The sequence below is a fragment of the Ambystoma mexicanum genome, chromosome 6p (assembly GCF_040938575.1).
Source record: "Ambystoma mexicanum isolate Mex_15411 chromosome 6p, UKY_AmexF1_1, whole genome shotgun sequence".
Classification (NCBI taxonomy): Eukaryota; Metazoa; Chordata; class Amphibia; order Caudata; family Ambystomatidae; genus Ambystoma; species Ambystoma mexicanum.
The window spans coordinates 313,153,884-313,172,824 of NC_090935.1; the positions used below are offsets into that span (position 1 = coordinate 313,153,884).

The 18,941-nt window shown below is 47.5% G+C and overlaps 1 protein-coding gene across 1 annotated transcript in view; it reads right to left on the minus strand.

Annotated features, from left to right (window-relative positions):
* Window positions 1-18,941, minus strand: part of CPLX4 (complexin 4) — a 266,113-nt gene that overhangs the window by 7,608 nt on the left and 239,564 nt on the right. The window lies entirely within an intron of this gene.

Sequence of the window (18,941 nt, forward strand, 5' to 3'; positions counted from 1 at the left end):
AGTGCAGGTTCATCAAAAATGCGTTCCAATAAATGTATCAGCAGTACCAGGTTATGATGTTCCCCTGACAAAAACAAATGGGAAATGTATCTTACAAGGGTAAGAGGAGTTATCATCCAAGTGAAAGACATTAGTTGAGACAACAATATTGTTAAAGCTGCAAACCATGACCTTATAGGGTATGATTTGAGTGGAGATTTGATTTGAATGGAGACTTCATTCCACAAAAATCTTAGGGTTAGTGAGTGACAACACATTACCCTTGAACCTTCAATGACATCACCCCACATTCTCTCCTCAACCCATGTATCCCATGTCGTTCCTATGTGCCAGTTCAGGACCTCCATCCTCACTCCTGAGCTAACAATGAACATGGAAAAGGCATTCTGCAAGCTCCTTTCATTATTTCCATGAGCCCACTTTCGATTGCATGCTTTTTTGACATGAGAAATAGCTTGTGCTTTTGGCGTAACAAGATCCCCAACCACTGGTTATTGATTCCTTGTGCGGTACAAGAATTGACTTGTGTGGAGAGCAGTAGTAACTGTCAAAATTATATGCATTATAGAGCAGCGGTTGTCACCCTTTAGTTAAGGTGAGTCGGACTCCCGTAGGAAATCCAAAAAAATGAATTGCTAATAACCTTTTACTTGTGCAACAGATGTGAACAACATTCTGAACTCAATTAGGGATGTGCGGCTCTCCCAGAATGCACATTTGTGAAAGTCATGTTAAAAAAAAAGTTATTAAGTAAGAAAAAAAAAGTTGTGGTCTAGTCCCCATTCATTTTCTCATACACAAAAAAGGTCAATTATTGCTCCACTGCACATCCCAAACCACTGGACGGATTTAGGTCTGAAACACATTTGGGCACAATGCATTGACTCCCGATCCATGTGTGGTTTGGGGTTATTCCATCCAGTAGTTTTTTACATTTTGTAATACAACTTTTTATTGTTTTCATGTTAAAACATAACACACAAGCAAATACCATTGCTTGACTTTATAGCATAAATAAGTTGCCATCCATGCACAAAACGGCACAAAGGAAAAGACAGAATCGGGTTTCAATAACAGATGTCACAGAATGCAAGATAAAAGCACATCGTTTTCTTCAGCCCTCTCCCCACCCCTTTGCCCCAGACATTTTGAAACTTGGAGGAACTACATCGGGCACATGTCAACTTTGACGGACCACCGGCTTGCCCAGGGGCATTCCGGAGCATCCCACAATCAAGCAATGATCATTTTAATCAGTCCCATAGCAACTAACAAAAACACCTTCTCGCATTTAGAAAACCCGGCTTCCACCAATATTTGAAGGAGCACAAGTTTCGGATATTTTGGCACATCGGAACCCATTACAACCAACAGCCTCTTGAGCCATTTCCCCCAGAATACTTGAATCTGAGAGCACTCCCATAACGTGTGGAAAAACATGCTACCCGGTCTCCGGCATCGCAAGCAGCGATGACTGTCTCCCTTAACCTATTCAAACAGCACTGTGCGAGTGTAATAGATGCAGTGTAAATTTGTATAGATCAGATCTAGCGGGCCTATATCCCATTCCCACTTATCCCTGAAGCGGATCAATTCCTTAGCCCCAAATGCAGAGAGTACTTTACATGGAGCGTAAGTTACCTTGGTATCAATACACTCTGCGAGTATGTTAGCCTCCAGGGGGAACTCTGAGGAACATCATTCAAGGATGAAAACTGGGTTCTCATAGTGTGGGTTAGTTGGATATAACTAAAGTGCTCACAGACCTGCTCTCCAACCTTGACTCTAACATTCCTTCTGTCCTTATCCTCTGCTTTTGATACGGTCAACCATACCACCCTGCTCAATCATCTCCGTGACAACCTGAGTATCACTGATCTGGCTCTGGCATGGCTGACCTCCTTTCTCTCTGATCGACCCTCCCAGGTACAACTTGGGTCCTTCCTCTCTTCTATCTCCCTCTCTACCTGTGGTGATCCCCAGGGGTCTAACCTCTTGCCCTGGCTTTTCAACCAATACTTGGCAACTCTCACCTACTGCATTTCCATTTTTTGCTCAAATTTCCAGTGCTATGCCGACGACACCCAACTCATTTTCAGGCTTCCCTCGGCCAACTCCTCTCCTTCCGTCATCTCTGACTGTCTAATCGCCATTCAAAATTGGTGTGATCATTGGATCTTTGTTTAAATGCCAACAAAACTGAGATCCTCCTCATTGGTACACCCTCTCCATCCTTTCCCCTCACTCTCTGGCTGGCCTCCCTTGGCCCTCCTCCTGCCCCTACCTGCGAAGCCAAGAACCTCGAGGTCATCTTTGACTCCACACTTTCCATCTCTGCACACATCTCTGATGTCTCAAAAAGTCTAACTTCTTACTGCTCTTCCTTAGAGGTATTCTTCCTTTCCTCTCCTTTCCTCAGAAGCTCACTGTCTCCCAAGCTCTGATTCCCTCTAGGTTGGACAACTGTAACAGCCTCTTTCTAAATCTGCCTGCCTCCACTCTCTGCTCTTTACAACTAATCCAGAACAGGACTGCAAGACTTGTCCTTGGCCTCAAGCCCTGGGATCGTATCTCTCCAGCTCTGAAATCCCTTCATTGGCTCCAAGTGGATGTGAGGATTACATTTAAAACCATTTGCATTGTCTACAACACTTTCTGGGAACTGGGTCCAAAATACCTTCAACTATCCCTCCGTAAATACCTCCCCTCGTGAGCCCTTCACTCCTCTACCTCTAACTCCCTCAGGGTAAGTTGTTTTTCAAAGAAACAAGCTGGTGGCAGATCTCTGTCTTCGGCTGGGGCCTCCCTTTGGAACTGCCTCCCTGCCACCTTGAAACTTGAAGAAAACCATCTACGATTCCGGAAGCTCCTCAAGACCTTCCTCTTTGTCTCTGCCTTTGCCCCTCTACTCCCCTGTTGATCTGCTTTCTCTCTCGGCACGGTCGCACCTGGCCTACCTCTGTCCTTTGGGACCAGGTACCTACTCACCCTGCCACCCTCTTGCACTGCCCCCTTGCCACTCCTTGCACTGGGGCCTGTATCTGTACCCATACAGTCCCCCCATTCTTCTTCTGCACTTATCAGATACACCCTATCTGACTAACCTTGCACTTTGCCACTCACAGGCTGCACTACTAGTGTTCTTGATCACCCTATTTATTTATTTATTTATTTATTTATTTATTTATTTACTTATTATTTATCTTGTTCTCTCCTATGCTCTGCACTTTCCAATTTCTCCCCCATCCCATGCACTATCCCCTTTTTCCCTTCCCCATGCACTTGCACGTTTTCAATGTCACTGGGCCTAGCAAGATCATTGTTTTTTGTTTCTTCCCCTGTTCACCTTCCCTTTGCCTGGTCGCGCTCTGAAACACCTGTGTACGAGCGTGAAGTAAATAAAATATCATATCATATCCTATAACTACTCGGGAGTCGGAACACCTCCTGCAAAGTCTGAAAGGGAAGAAGACACCCCTCTCACACTACATCTGCAAGGGTTAATATTCTGCGGTTTTCCCAAATCTTTAAGTGTCCCATCTTGAGAAGCTTTGGGAGGTTTGTCCTGTACCAGATGGGGTTGATCCTGTAAGAATGTGCCTCAGCCCAAATCTGCTGCATATGCTGTATCAAAGGAGGGTGTGCGCCTTTGCCACATTGCCCCCATAAAGCACTTGTACAGGAGACCTCCCAGCCATCCAACCCCTTTCCGATTTAATGTGAGGTCTCCATGCAACCAGTCATTCACCACACCCGATTGTGCTGCCGAGTAATACGTTGCAGATTGGGTAGGGCAAACGCACCCTCCCACACTGAGTGCTGCAAAGTTGTTAGGGCAAGGCGTGTTTGTCCCACCCCCCGCCCCCACAATATCTAACATTTCTATCCTGACAAATTTGGTGATCAGAAGAGGGGCATTTTGCATCACATAAAGACATGTGGGAAGATAGATAGCATCTTGAAGAGGGCCACTTTGCCTAGTAAGTTCAGAGGGAGAGATTGTCAGTGTACCACGTCAAACTTAAACTTGTCTATTATCGGATGAAGATTTAACGGAGAAACTTAGAGAGGTGACATCCGATCTGGATGCCCAAATAGCTAAAACCCGTCATGGAGATCTGTTAGGGGCAGTTCTGTGGAGTTGCTACGACAGCCTGCATGTACAGGGAACAAAAACGATTTCTACCACTTTACTTTAAGACCCCGAACCCTTGATAGTTATTTAGTATTTGTGTCACTAAGTGGCAGGTGATCATGGGGTTACCCATGTATATCACGAGATCATCCGCATACAATGAAACCTGATCTCCCCCACGAAGCCATTTGAATCCCTCCCAATCGGGGTTGTATCAGGGTTTAATTGCCAATGGTTTCATGGCCAGAGTGAAAAGGGAGAGAGGGCTCAGCCCTGTCTCGTCCCTCATCCTAGTGGGAAGGTCCTTGTGGAGATGCCATTAACTCTGACCTCAGCCCCGGGTGAAATATAAAGCAAGCGTATCCTACTCAAAAGGTTCCCTCCAAAGCCTATGACTTCCATAATACCCCACAGGGAATCTCAATGGACCGAATCAAAAGCCTTCTCAAAGTCCACTGAAAGGAGAGGTAATGGAACAGAGATTGTGGACGCTTGACTTATGGCCAGATGCACTCTGCGTAGATTCACGAGTGTGTATTTGGAAGGCATGAACCTGCATTGGTCTGGATGAATTAAGGACCCAATTACCCGTAATAAATGGTTAACCAAAACCATTGCCAACATGTTCACCTCACCATTTATGAGCGAAATTGGCCTACAAGAGGCACAGATCTCGGTTGTTTGCCTGATTTGGGGAGAACTAAAATACGTGCTTTCCTGAGGTCTAGGGGAAGGAGACCCTCATGTCTGCACTGCATAAATAGGCCATGGAGAGGCTCTTCCAAACCTCCGCTGGGAAGCCATTCGGGCCTGGGGACTTCCCTGAATGTAGCTGGGAGATAGCTGTAGTTATCTATTCCTCTGAAATATCAGCTTCCAAACCCAATCTCTGCTGTTCTGCCAACCGTAGAAGGTCTATTTGTTCAATTACCATCAACCCCTCATAAATGGACTGTTCCAACAGGGCACGGTATAAGGACTCCTAATATGTTGCAAATGCATTCGCGATTTCATCATCTTCCATCAGAACATTCCCATTGTTCTCCTGCAAAGCTCTCACGTAACCATTACCCATATTCCTCCTTTCCAGCCATGCCAACATCTGACCTGATTTATCCCCGGATTCATGTATCTGACTGTGTTTGACCCAGTGCGCCTGCTTAATGTTTTCTAGGACTATATAGTGCATCTAGGGCCTTCAAGAGTGCCACCTGCGCCATTGGGGACCCAAAGGAAATGAAATCCTCCTCTGCCGCTCTTGAGGCTGATTCAGCCTGTCTCACTGCTGATGTCAGCTGCTTCCATTGTGCCGCTATCAGTGAGATTGACTCACCCCATAGAATCGCTTTGTATCCCTCCCACAAAGTGATTGGGCTGTCCACAGACCCTTCATAATTGGCAAAGTATTAAGAGGTAGTGTGAGATATTGCCTCTGTGAATTCAGGTTAAACAAAATAATACGTGTTTAGTCTCCAAACCAGTGAGGGCTATGGCACCCACTTTTAAGTGAGATAAGCAGCGGTGAGTGATCCCTCTAGCCAAGAATGTCCCTGAAAGGAGCCTATGACTACTACACTGTGGGATGAAAAAGTAATCAAGTATTGACATAGAGGAGTGAACCCCCAACCCATCGTTGGTTAGGAATGTCTAATCAACCCATCGCTGTGACAAAGGAACACAATTTAGTGGGCAGATCTGAGTTCCTACTGCCTATACGGGTCATGCCCATCCTCAGATCCATGACATCATTGAAACCCACCCACGCCCAAGACCCATGAGTCAGCTTGACCCTGCACTATAAGCTTCTGGAGATCATTTAATAATTCCAATGTGAGATTAGGGGGTGCATAAACAGCTACTGGATCAAAACAAACCTCTCCATGGGATACGACCGTACCTCACTAAGTTTAAAAGGGACCCAATGATCCTCTGGAAAATTCGGCATGAAATGCCATTTCGTAGTCGGTTCACATGAAGAACTTGCAACCCGTCCAGCAAAATGAGTTTCCATGAGAAGGGCAAAATCCAGTGAATATCTATTGAGAGACTGCAACACCAGCATTCACTTAATGCTGGCGCACAGCCCGTTGATATCCCATGTTAATAAAGTAACTGCCCGTCATGCGCCATCCTTTCCAAAGACCCATATCAGAGGCCGTTTACTGAGAGAACCCCGCCTAACAAACGGGAGTAAGAAATTCCAACTCAGCCAAGCAATACAGATAAACCAGAAAGAAAACACTCTCCCAACCCCCACAACCAGCCCTGCACTTCACCCAAAACTGAAGCACTTGTCGCCCTAACTGTGTGAAACATACATGGGCAATTAAGTCAATCATGTGAAGAGAGTCCGCTGAGACAGCTAAAGTATAATAGAGCGCCTCCACAAGAGTTTGTTCATTTCCGACTGAACTAATGCCAAAAAGAACACACTGAACACAGCTTCATCCACTGTCCACCATCTCATGGGCATCACAAGCGTCCTCAGCCAGCGAGTTCAATGCAGGAGAAGAGGGTGAGTACCCCAGCACCGGTCGTGTCACTTCATTCCACTGTTTGGTGTCCGGCACGGGCTGGTTATAGGTAACAAATAATGTCCATGCTCCTTGTGGATTATTAAAGAGGTGAGTCTTTGCCCTATGATATACTTTCAGTTGTGAAGGGGAAAAAAGGGATGTTTGATGCCACAAGAAAGCAGCTTCTTCTTTATAGAGTCGAAAGACTGCTGTGCTCACTGTACCTCTCTGGTATAATGTGGAAAAAAATTGAATTCTGGATCCACTGTACACGATCGCACTGGTGGCCATAGCCATTTGTAGCAGGGTGTCTCTATCCCTGTAATTCAATAGCCTTGCAATTACAGTACGTGGCAGGAAAAGTGAGGAAGCTTATGAGAGAAGGCAGGCACCAGTCGAAAAGGAGAAGGGTAGGTTGAGAACCTTAGGCCATGATAGTGCCATTGTGATAGACAATAATGATGCACCTAGAGGATAGAAGTATGCCAAGAGTACTTCCCACCTAGTGCCACCATACATGGGTGAGGAGGAGAAAGGTAGCTGCATTCTTATGGCAGAGGTGTTGTGCAAAGTGTTTTCTAGTGGTGTATACTGGCAGATGTGTGTGGGTCTAGAGCTGTGCCTTTGGCTAAAGTTCAATAATCATGGAGTGCAACAGGTTTAAAAAGCATTGGCTGTGACTTAATGAGTGTCCTAGTGCTCTAGCTACATTCTATGTTCACCTAGAATCTTTGCACTAGCTCCATTCTACCCTTACCTAGGTACCATGCACTGGATAGATTGTATATTCATCAAACTTCATCTAAGTGCAACACAATGCCTGCTCCCAAAATACATCGAAGTGCAGCACAATGCCTGCTCCAAAAAAACATCTAAGTGCAACACAATGCCTGCTCCCAAAATACATCTAAGTGCAACACAATGCCTGCTCCCAAAATACATCTAAGTGCAACACAATGCCTGCTCCCAAAATACATCGAAGTGCAGCACAATGCCTGCTCCAAAAAAACATCTAAGTGCAATACAATGCCTGCTCCCAAAATACATCGAAGTGCAGCACAATGCCTGCTCCAAAAAAACATCTAAGTGCAACACAATGCCTGCTCCCAAAATACATCTAAGTGAAACACATGATTTACTAAGGTTGACGCTTTTGATACTGAATGGAGACCTGGATTTCCTCCATCATTTTAGACATGTCAGGCGTCTGCAGCCTTTGGCTCTTTAAATCTTTTAGACTACAACTCCCAACAGCCCAGTCAATGCTGAGGGGTAGGGGGAGTTGTAGTCCAAAACTTCTGGTAAGCTGCAGGTTGCAAACCTTGAGATATGTGATGCATCACAATGGTATTGCATAGTCATGTACATTTGGTATCTTCAAGTTCTTAAATTGTAATTGGTTTTTCTGCCAAATAAGCTGCATTAGGCACTTCTTATGGTGATGCTTGGCCCCAATTTATCAGTGACGTTAGCTGTGCACAAGCTTTCGGGATGCTGTTTCTCATTTCACCACTAGGTGTACCTTGCCATTGAACTCTGCCTGAGCACCCTTGCCTTCACGTGCTGGCCACAAGGGCAGTGTGAGAAATAGGGGAGTGTGACATAGGCATCCATTCAAGCACATAGGTATTCAGACGCTAAACACTCTGCATGGCAGGGGTGGTGGCGGCTTTGAGTTACAGCTGCCTTGCTCCCTCCAATACATTTGGGAGCAAGGGTTTGAACCTGCTGCTCGCTAATAAATTCGGTTAGCGCATCAAAAATTGGGTGACCCAGATCAACTGTTTGTAGTACTTGAGGCCTTTTATGGATAATTCACACAGCGGAAAAATACGTTATGTGGACCTGCTATTGCACAGTATGCACATTATGTACATGTAGTTAACATGGTTGAAGACAGTATTTGATGGGGGCACGTTCCCGTAAAAGAGGGGCGATCCTGTGGGAGTCATTACAAGTCTGGAGGTATTTCTGCTTTAAATCTGCAGAAATACCACCAAACGAAATGACTGTTAAGGCAACTTGGTTCCGTGGATTTGCCAAAGGATTACAAGTGGTGGTAGGCTGAAGGTTTCTCCTCCACCTTACCAACAAACCTATAGTATGGCAGTGCAGCAATGTGGTAGTAACAGCATTACCACCATGCTACTGACATTTTATTACCACACCACTGTACTTGTGAGAGGGCCCTGCATACTATATTTTGTGCTTACTGAACATCATGTTTTTAGGTAGTTTACAGTTAAGCAATTGGGCACTATTGCAGTAATGACCACTTCATATTGAAATGTCAGTGCATACTCTGCTCTTATTCCAAAAGCAGAACTACTGTACACACACTGACAGCAGTATAATATTTGTAAGGGTTACCCACTATATTGCCTATGTTTCTGAGCCAGTGCCCCAAAATGCATTTTAATTTGACCTCCTCAACAATGCAGACAGCCTCCTAAAGCCCGAACCCCCATCTTTGCGATTTGGATGCTGATCTTCCTTAAGCATTTTCCTCTTGCCAAATAGTTCCCAGTTAACACGTGGGGGTTGGGGAACTGCACTTACTGCAGAAGTGATATATTTATTTATTATTAGCAGAAGTACCCGTTCTCCGAACGGGTTCTGTAGACAGACATGATAACACTGATACTGTAGGTCGCTGTTCCAATTCGCTTATCGCTTGATGTGCTTTGCACCCTGAAGTAAACTGCACTTAGAATGGGTGCGTGTGGCTGGATGACATAACCCGGTTAACATTGGGAGGAGGCGAGAGTTGGTTTGCTGCTGCATACTGGGACCTTCTGTTCTCTACCCCACCTGTCACCTCACCCTGGCGTGGTGAAGTTCGTTGCAGTGCAATGCGGTGCAAATATCTTGGGAACTGTGTATCCTAGGGCCTGGACCTGAAATTGTGTCCCTCGTGTCGGGACTGGTCCTTCTACGATCACATTGATGTTTCAGCTATTTTAGGCAACCGTCTCATCTGTGACGGTGCTGATATCCAGAGAAAGGGGTGGGGTGTCCAAATGTCATGTAGCTAGTAGTGTCCAGTGGGTCCTAACAGGTTACTATGCAAAATGTGGCGCTGATTGGTGAAACAGTTGGAATTGTATTTATTTATTTATTATTTTATTTATTTATTGCATTTATTATACGCCCAAACCCAGGGGTGTCACGGCGTAGTTACAGACATCTTTGCATGAATGGATACAGTTACAATCAATACATTTGCAGTCAAAACTTTAGCACCTGGAAACACAGGGTTCACTATACATTACAATCAGATATAGGCAATGGCTAGTCAGGATGGTGAGCCCTGAGAACAGCAGTTGGCTGTTTAAAATGTATTGAATAGCCATGTTTATAAGGACTTCTTTTAATGGGAGTGTATTCCAGGTTTTAGGGGCCGTTACTGGAAAACTGCTTCCCCCTGCTCTGGAGCATTTGTAACGTGGGATAGAGAGATGTGCGTATTTACAGGATCTGAGTGCTCTTGATGTCTTATTCAGGGAGACAGTGTTGTTTAGGGAAGTGGGTGTCTTCTTTGCTAGACATTTGTGGGTGACATCGAGTGTTTTGAATATGATTCTAGCTTTTATAGGTAGCCAGTGGGCTTCCCTCCTGGTAGTCGAGATGTGGTCTGATTGGTTTAGGCCAAGGGCTGCTCGCAGAGCTTTATTTAGCAGAAACTGCAATTTAGCCAAGTTGGCATTCGAGGTACCTAGCAATAGTACATTGCAATTATCTCGCTTTGATAAAATAAGAGCCCGGGCTAGGGTGGTACAGTTGTCCGGCGTGAGAAATTGTTGACTTAGTTCAATCAGTTTAGATGTTTAAGAAGTGGCCGATGATAGAGCATTCACGTGTTAGACATTGGGCCTAATCACGACTTGGGCGGTAACCCTTAAACTCGGCGGTAACGCTCTTAGCACTGATTTTAAGGGTCCGTCGGATCACGACTCCAAACACCGCCGGCGCAATAACAGCTGGCGCAAGGACAGCCGGATGTACAAGCGTCGGCCCTAACAGTGCCAGGAACCCTTAGCGCTAAAACATCATCAATCACGAGTCCGGCGTAAGCACTATTAGCGCCAGAAAAGCGGCGGATAATCCACCGAAAATACCTGCAGCAAAAAACTGGAGGTAACAGAACACAGGCCACAGCAATAAGGGCCCAGGTGGAAGCAATGCAAATCTGAGGCCTACAAAGGACCCACCCATGCACAACACACCCTCCCCAACCCCATTACACCAGCAGGAGCAGGGAGGAGACAGCAATGAGGGCCCAGGTGGAGGCAATGCAAATCCGAGGCCTACAAAGGACCCACCCATGCACAACACACCCTCCCCAACCCAATTACACCAGCAGGAGCAGGGAGGAGACAGCAATGAGGGCCCAGGTGGAGGCAATGCAAATCTGAGGCCTACAAAGGACCCACCCATGCACAACACACCCTCCCCAACACCATGCTGCCATTTGGAGCCGGGAGCCTTGATGTCGACTTCTACCTGCTGCGCCTGGAGCTACAGAGGCCAGTCAACCAGGCCATGGCCCTGGGAGTGCAGGGGGCAGTGGGGATGAGGAGAAGAAGGAGGAGAGCAGCACCAGCAAGGCGGCCAGCCATCCCCAGGGTCAGGCCAACACCCTGGGCCCTAACTGATGGTCAGTTGGTGACAGAATATCGGCTGGACAGGGCAACCCTCACCCAGTTGCTGGACACAATCCAGGGTGACATATGCAGCCGCATAGCCACCATCACGGCAGTACCTCCCCTAGTGAAGCTTGTGTCTGTGCTTCAATTTCATGGGACTGGCAGCTACCAACATACTGTTGCCATGATGCATGGAATGGCCCAGTCCACATTCAGTGCCATGCTGCGACAGGTGCTTGATGCACCGTTGAATCATGTGAATGAACACATTGCATTGCCAGCCACACAGGCACAGGTGCACCAGTTTAAGGGTCAATTCTATGCCATTGCCCAAGTCCCGAATGTAATAGCAGCCCTGACTGCACACATGTGGCACTTGTACCACCCCAGGCATATGAGGCTGCCTAGAGGAACCAGAAACAGTACCATTCCCTCAACGTGCAGATGACATGTGGCACTGACCTCACCTTCAGCCACTGCTGTGCCCGCTACCCAGGATCCACCCACGACTCCATGGTCCTACGCAACAGTACCCTGCCGGCGTACATGGAAAGGCACCGAGGCCAAAACACATGGCTACTGGGTGAGTACAAATGTATACCACAAAGCATGTCAATCCACAACTAATGGTGCCTGTCACAGAATCCATCATTCCCAATAGTCAGCACCATCACAGCAGCATACACATTCAAGCACCTTGCACAATGAACCTTGGACATGTCCAACCCAGCAGAACACACCCATGCAGGATGTAAGACATGTGGCGGCACAGTGACATATGGAAGTCCCACCACAACAAGGCCTCCTGTGTGAGTAGCACCATGGCTCCCAACACTGACACAGTACAGATATCCCACCCTGGCCATCCGACAGTAGTGAAAACCCAATCCATGAGCTGGCACATCCACGAATGCTCCACACATAAGTAGGCCGAGTAATGACAATGCACATCCCACAAACACTGTCCCCAAAATGGCCATGGAAATGCATGGATAACAGTACAGAATAGTGAAGAGCAGCAAATGCAACTGTAGCCAAATGGATTTGCAATGACACATGAGGCAGCCACTTCTGTCAGGCAGAAGTAGATGGAAGGGCCCCCTCTTCCTGCGACAAGTGAATGAGTACTGTTACATACAGAAACATAGGTGTACCAAGTGGAGAGTACCCCATTGATTCAATCGTGCCCGTAGGACAGCACACTCCACAATGTTATAGCCCAAATGACAAATATGGCAAAATCACACTGATGACAGGGCTCTGTACACCCACTAGACTTACCTTGTCCCCATACAGGCTTTCTCTCCCCTGCAGGTGATTCGGGATATCCCCAGTACACGTGGCTCATGACCCCTGTGCGTCACCCACACACGGCGGGGGAGCGGGCATACAACCTTGGCCATGCCCGTACACGGATCTGCGTTGAGAGGGCATTTGGCCTGCTGAAGGCACGCTTCCGTTGCCTCGAACGCACAGGAGGTGCAATGATGTATGCACCAGAAAAAGTTGGAAAAATAGTACTGATATGTGCCATGCTGCACAACATCTGTTGTCGCAGAAATGTGCCACTGCCCCAGAGGCTCATGTGCGGCCACCTGAGGATGGTGGTGAGGGCGATGAAGTGCCAGAAGGTGTTGCACATGCACAAAAGGTTGGGTGAGGGAAGGGAGGTTGGCCAGACAGGTATTGATTGATGGAACCTTTTAGAAATGGGTAATAGGTAAATTGTACATATGTCACTTCAACATTAAATTGCATTTGTAACAATCACTACTGTCCATGCATTGTGATTTTTTTAACGTGATTTATTTTCCGTCCAACAATCCCCCCTCCCCCCAGTGAACAGCCAACAATCCTCCCTCCCCCCAGTGAACACCCAACAATCCCTCCTTCCCCCAGTGAACACCCAACAACCCCTCCTCCCCCCAGTGTACAACCCCAAACTGTACAGTTGCCTCATCAGGCCAACAACAATGATGCCATGCACCACTAGGATGGGCGCGGGTGCTTCCCACTCCCAGGACCCTCCGGTGTGCGTGCCCTCCGGTGGTGCAAGGACCGGCGCCTTGGAGATGGGTATAGTGAACTCTCTGTGGGTGTGGTGGAAGTTGAGGGTATGGAAGCGTTGCCCATCATGTGCTGGCGCATGAGGTTATTGGCCTCGCGTTGTTGTTCTGCAAGTGCAGACACTGCCTCTGTGAATTCACGGACTCGTTGCCCAAAGCCTGTCAGAGCAGCGGTGCATTGTTGGACAACTTGTCGTGTGCGGGCATTGTCCCGCGCAATGTACTGACACCCATGCCGGATGGAAGTGCTCACGGCCTTAATATGCCGGCTCTGGACCTTTGCCATTGCTTCCACCTTGGCCTGTTTTGCCTCAATGACATCCAGCCGGCCCATGACTGCTGCCCCTGTGACAAAGGCCTCTACTGGTGCTTCAGGTGGTGGACTGCGAATTGTGCGCTGTCAGGGGGGGGGGGCTGCATGGCGACAAGCCACCACACTGGACTGGTGTCATGATCTCTGCTTCCAAAAGATCAGGACTTGCCCGACTCCCTTGGAAGCAGACCCATAACCCCGGTTCCGAGTGCCAGCCAGTCCCAATTGGGACCTTTTGGACCCTGTCCTGGCGCCAGTGGCACCAGGCTCATAACGATGCCCAGTCCCAGCGCTGGAAGCGCCGGGCTCATAATGCTTGGGTGGACTTACCTGCAGCAGACCATGCTGCTTACTTACCTGCCAATTGAACCCCTGATCCTCTTCTGTTTGGGACAACTTTTCCTGTTGGGTGGGGCAGGAGCCACTCCCTAGGTTCAGAACACTGGAACTCTTCTGGAAAGCAGGAACTCTTTTCTTACCTAGGCATGGCTGTGGAAGGAGACACCTAAGCACTACAGGAGGCTATTTAAACCACACCCGATGGATGAATCTTGCTTTGCGTTATTCTGCATTCTCTGCAGCAGAACGCTCATCGTGTCTTCTGCTTCTGATCCTGGGCCTAAGGGAACAAAGGCTTACCATCCTGGAATCCAGTCTTCAGCAGCACCTGTAAAGACAAAGAAAGAACAGGTTAGCACTACCGTCTTCAGTGGCAGCGCATCTCTTACCTGGTCCATCGGCTGTCACCAACGCCTCGCGCTGCATTCCGCATCTGAAAGACAAAGGCTTACCTGCTCTTCGCATGCTCCGGAGGTCTTCGCACTGCATTCCGGCATATGAAAGACAAAAGCTTACCAGCTCTTCGCACGCTCCGGAGGCCTTCGGCGCTGCATCCCGCATCTGAAAGACAAAAGAAGGTGCGTTTAAAGACATTGGGCAACTTTATCACTCACGTGCCATTACTCCTTCCCACGCCGAATCCAGTGGGTATTCGAGCACCCTTCAGCTTCTCTAAAGCTCCGAACTTGTACCTGCAAGATAAAAGGGACAGTTAGTGCGCATCGTAAAGCAGGCTACAAGCGCTTACTTACGTGCTTCCAGGCGCTTCTATTCCTCACGCGGGTTCGATCCTCAACTCTCATCAGCCCGCCATCGCCAGAACCCTGCAAAACAAGAGATATCATTACAAAAGACTTTTAAGACATTTGAAGTGCCCAGAACTTACCGTTCGTGCAGTTAACGACGGACAGCAGTCCTCTGAGGTCAAGAGGCCTGCACCCTTATCCAGTGAAGAAACTGGTTACGGCACCCTGCCCCGAGGCAGATGGAGAGCTCGGCGTTCACTTACCTAAGGTGAGGGTGTTAACCTTTGGGGTTCTACAGGAGAAGAGAAAGGGAAGAGGAGAGAGGCACCCAATAACCCCAGTTCATTAATCCCATATTTTCTATCTGCAGACATCTTACTCTTCGAGTCAGACATACAGTGCACAGAGGTCCAGCCCAAAGAGCCAACCGTGTGTTACACATCACCTTTGAAGATACGGCATTCACCCAGTCAAGACCGGCGCCTCTGCAGGAATCAGGTGAGCGTTACAGAACGCAAAGCCTATCGCAAAACTCCCACCCAGGCGCTATGGAAACCTCGGATCCCGACCAGCTAGCCCAGTTACTTGGGGAACTAAGAGCAGAAGTGCATGCAGCCCGTCAGGAAACGAATGCTCTAAGAAGGGAACTGATTATTTCCAAGGAGCGAACAGACGATCTCGCTAGACAATTGCTACAGTCACAAGCCGGACAAACTCCGTTACCCGCATCAGGGGCAAATCTTCCTTCAACATCCTCTACGAACCCAGTGCAGATCAACCTACCTGGGAATGTACCTCTGGCTCCGCCCGAACGATTTTCTGGTGACCCAAAGAGGTTTGCAGTATTTATTAATCAGTGCCGGTTGCACTTCTTATGCCGGCCAGCAGCCTTTCCAACTGATCAAGCTAAGGTAGCTTTCGTGCTTTCGTACCTTAGTGGCAATGCGGCAGACTGGTCGAGCCCTCTAGTTAATCAAGATGATCCGGTTCTCCATGTTTTTCAAGCTTTTCAGCTCAGTATGGAAAAACTGTTTGCAAGACATTCACAGGGTCAGGCCTTGGACAATGAGCTCCTTTCATTGCGACAGTTTAATCAAGACCTTTTGGCTTATATTGCGTCTTTCAACAGACTGATAGTGGAAACTCGATGGCCTGAGGACAAAAGGATTACGCTGTTTTATAGAGGTCTACGTGGAGAGCTCAAAGATGTGTTAGCCCAAGTAGTGAATCCCCCGCAAGACTGTTCGGACTATATTGACTTAGTCGTTCAAATTGACCACAGACTGCAGAACAGGAAGGCCGATCGTTCCAAGTTTGATGCTCGAGTATTTTCCAAACCACCAACTCCTACCAAAGGAGTAGACTCCGGGGAACCCATGCAAATAGGGGGCCTGAAAGGACCACTAACACAAAAGGAGCGGGAAAGGAGAAAACAGCTGCAATTATGCCTCTATTGCGGAAACTCGGGGCACTTTCTTCGAGACTGTCCGGTGAAACCAGCCAAGAAGGCAGTAGGAGCTGCAGTTACCAGGGTCACAAACTCTGAGCAGGGAAACGACCTCGCCCGACAAGAATAGAGGTCCTCTTGCCGAGCGTTAAAACCAGTTCCGTGACCTCGCATTTCGTGATACCTATGGTCCTCATTAGCCCTGAACATCCGGATCGATTACATGTGATTGAAGCTTACGTCGACAGCGGTGCCATCGGCAATTATGTGGATCATGAAATGGTTTTGAGGATGAATCTGACTCTTTGTCCAAAGGCTGTAAAGGACGTCATTACTACGGTGGATGGTACGGAGATAGCCTCCGGACCAGTAACGCATACCACCCAAGAAGTGACGCTAGTAAGTCAAGATGGACACCATGAGAAGATTGTGTTCGATGTGATCAAGGCCCCTCAGTTCCAGATTATTCTAGGAATTCCTTGGTTAGAGAAGCACAATCCTCAGATCGATTGGCGAGCAAGAACGGTTCAGTTTCCAGAATGTGTCTCTACTTGTCACCCTCGACCTGGTGTTGCACTGGCAGCAATTTCCTCGGAGGCTCCTCAGTTACCTCCTGAATACCTAGAATTCCAAGATGTTTTCCGGAAGGATCAGGCTAACTCTCTACCTCCTCATAGGTCTTATGACTGCCAGACAGACCTGATACCTGGATCTACTCCTCCTTGTAGTAGAATTTATGCCCTCACCGAGCCTGAGAATCTTCACCTCCGACAATACCTGGATCAATACCTAGCGAATGGGTTTATTCGTCCTTCCAAGTCCCCTGCTTCCTCAGCTTTGTTCTTCGTTCCAAAAAAAGAAGGGGACCTTAGAACTTGTATAGATTATCGCGCCCTGAACCAGATCCCCGTTAAGAATAGATATCCGTTACCTTTGATCCCTGAACTCCTGGACCAAGTCAGAAAAGCATGCATATATACAAAGCTGGATCTTAGAGGAGCCTACCACTTGGTACGAGTAAAAGAGGGCGATGAATGGAAGACTGCCTTCCGCACCAAGTATGGGCTATTTGAATATCAGGTCATGCCCTTCGGACTTTGCAATGCCCCGGCCACCTTTCAATATTTTATGAACGATGTCCTCAGAGAGCTCATAGATGTGTGTGTTGTTGTTTACATTGACGACATCCTCGTTTATTCTTCATCGGAAACTGAACATCGGAAACACGTGAAAATGGTCCTCGAGAGATTGCGTCAACACAAACTTTTCGCTAAGTTGGAAAAATGTGTTTTCAACGTGACTGAAGTTGAATTCTTGGGATTCATATTATCACCTAGCGGAGTGCGTATGGATTTAAAGAAGGTCGATGCAATTCTCAAATGGCCATCGCCATCCGCCGTAAAAGGTGTTCAAAGCATGTTAGGCTTCGCTAACTTTTACCGCAGGTTTATCCCCGAATTCTCTCGAATAGTCCAGCCCATCACCGCCTTGTTAAAGAAAAACAAACGTTTTGAATGGTCTACCGAGGCGGAACAAGCTTTCCAGAATTTGAAGACTAGATTTATCTCTGCACCGATCTTAAAACATCCTCGCCCAGAACTCCCCTACATCGTTGAAACTGATGCTTCGAGCCTTGCCATGGGGGCAGTTCTATCACAAAAGGACCCAGTAACCAATCAGTTGCATCCCGTGGCATTTTGGTCCCGCAAATTCTCGCCTCCTGAAATCAATTACACTATTACTGATAAGGAACTTCTAGCTATCAAGTCCGCCTTTAAGGCTTGGCGGCATTATCTTCTGGGGGCCCGACACACCGTTACTGTGATTACAGATCACCGAAACCTGCAATATTTGAAAACCGCAAAAGCTCAATCCTCTAGGCAACTCCGTTGGGCACTATTCTTTGCCGAGTTTGACTTCATAATTACCTATCGACCTGGTACAAAAAACGGTAAAGCTGATGCCCTTTCTCGGATGGGAGTGGAAGAACATTTGATCAATCCTAAACCTGTACCTATCATTCCCGAACAAAGAATTCTATGTGTAATCGCCACACAATCCATAGAGGAAGTTAAGGATAAAGCCAGGCTACTGGTAACTCCAGCAGACATACAGAATTGGCATCTGCAGGGAAAGGACTTTACGGTGAAGGACAACCTATTATATTTCCAAGAACGGTTATACCTGCCCAGCACAGATTTACAGAAAAAGGTAATCTCTTGTTATCACGATTCTTTAATGGAAGGACATCCCGGTATGACCAAGACCTCGGAAAAGATCAAGCGCTACTTCTGGTGGCCGTCTTGGAAAAAAGATATCAGAGACTTTATAATGTCCTGTGGAGTATGCGCCCAAAACAAGAGTCAAAAGGAAAAACCAGCCGGCCTCTTACGCCCTATTGACATCCCGCCTCGCCCTTGGCATACGCTTTCTATGGACTTCATCACCGATCTACCTCCATGCTCCGGATACAATACGATCCTAGTAATCGTGGACCTATTCTCCAAGATGGCGCATTTCATTCCACTCAAAGGCTTACCAACAGCAGCAACTCTGGCCCGAGAATTTCTCGAAAACATCGTCCGACTGCATGGTTTTCCTTCAGTTCTAATTTCGGATCGAGGTAGTCAATTTATTTCTCATTTTTGGCGAAGTTGCTGTCGGTCGGCTCAAATTGATGTGAGACTTTCGACCAGCCACCACCCTCAAACCGACGGACAAACCGAGAGGACC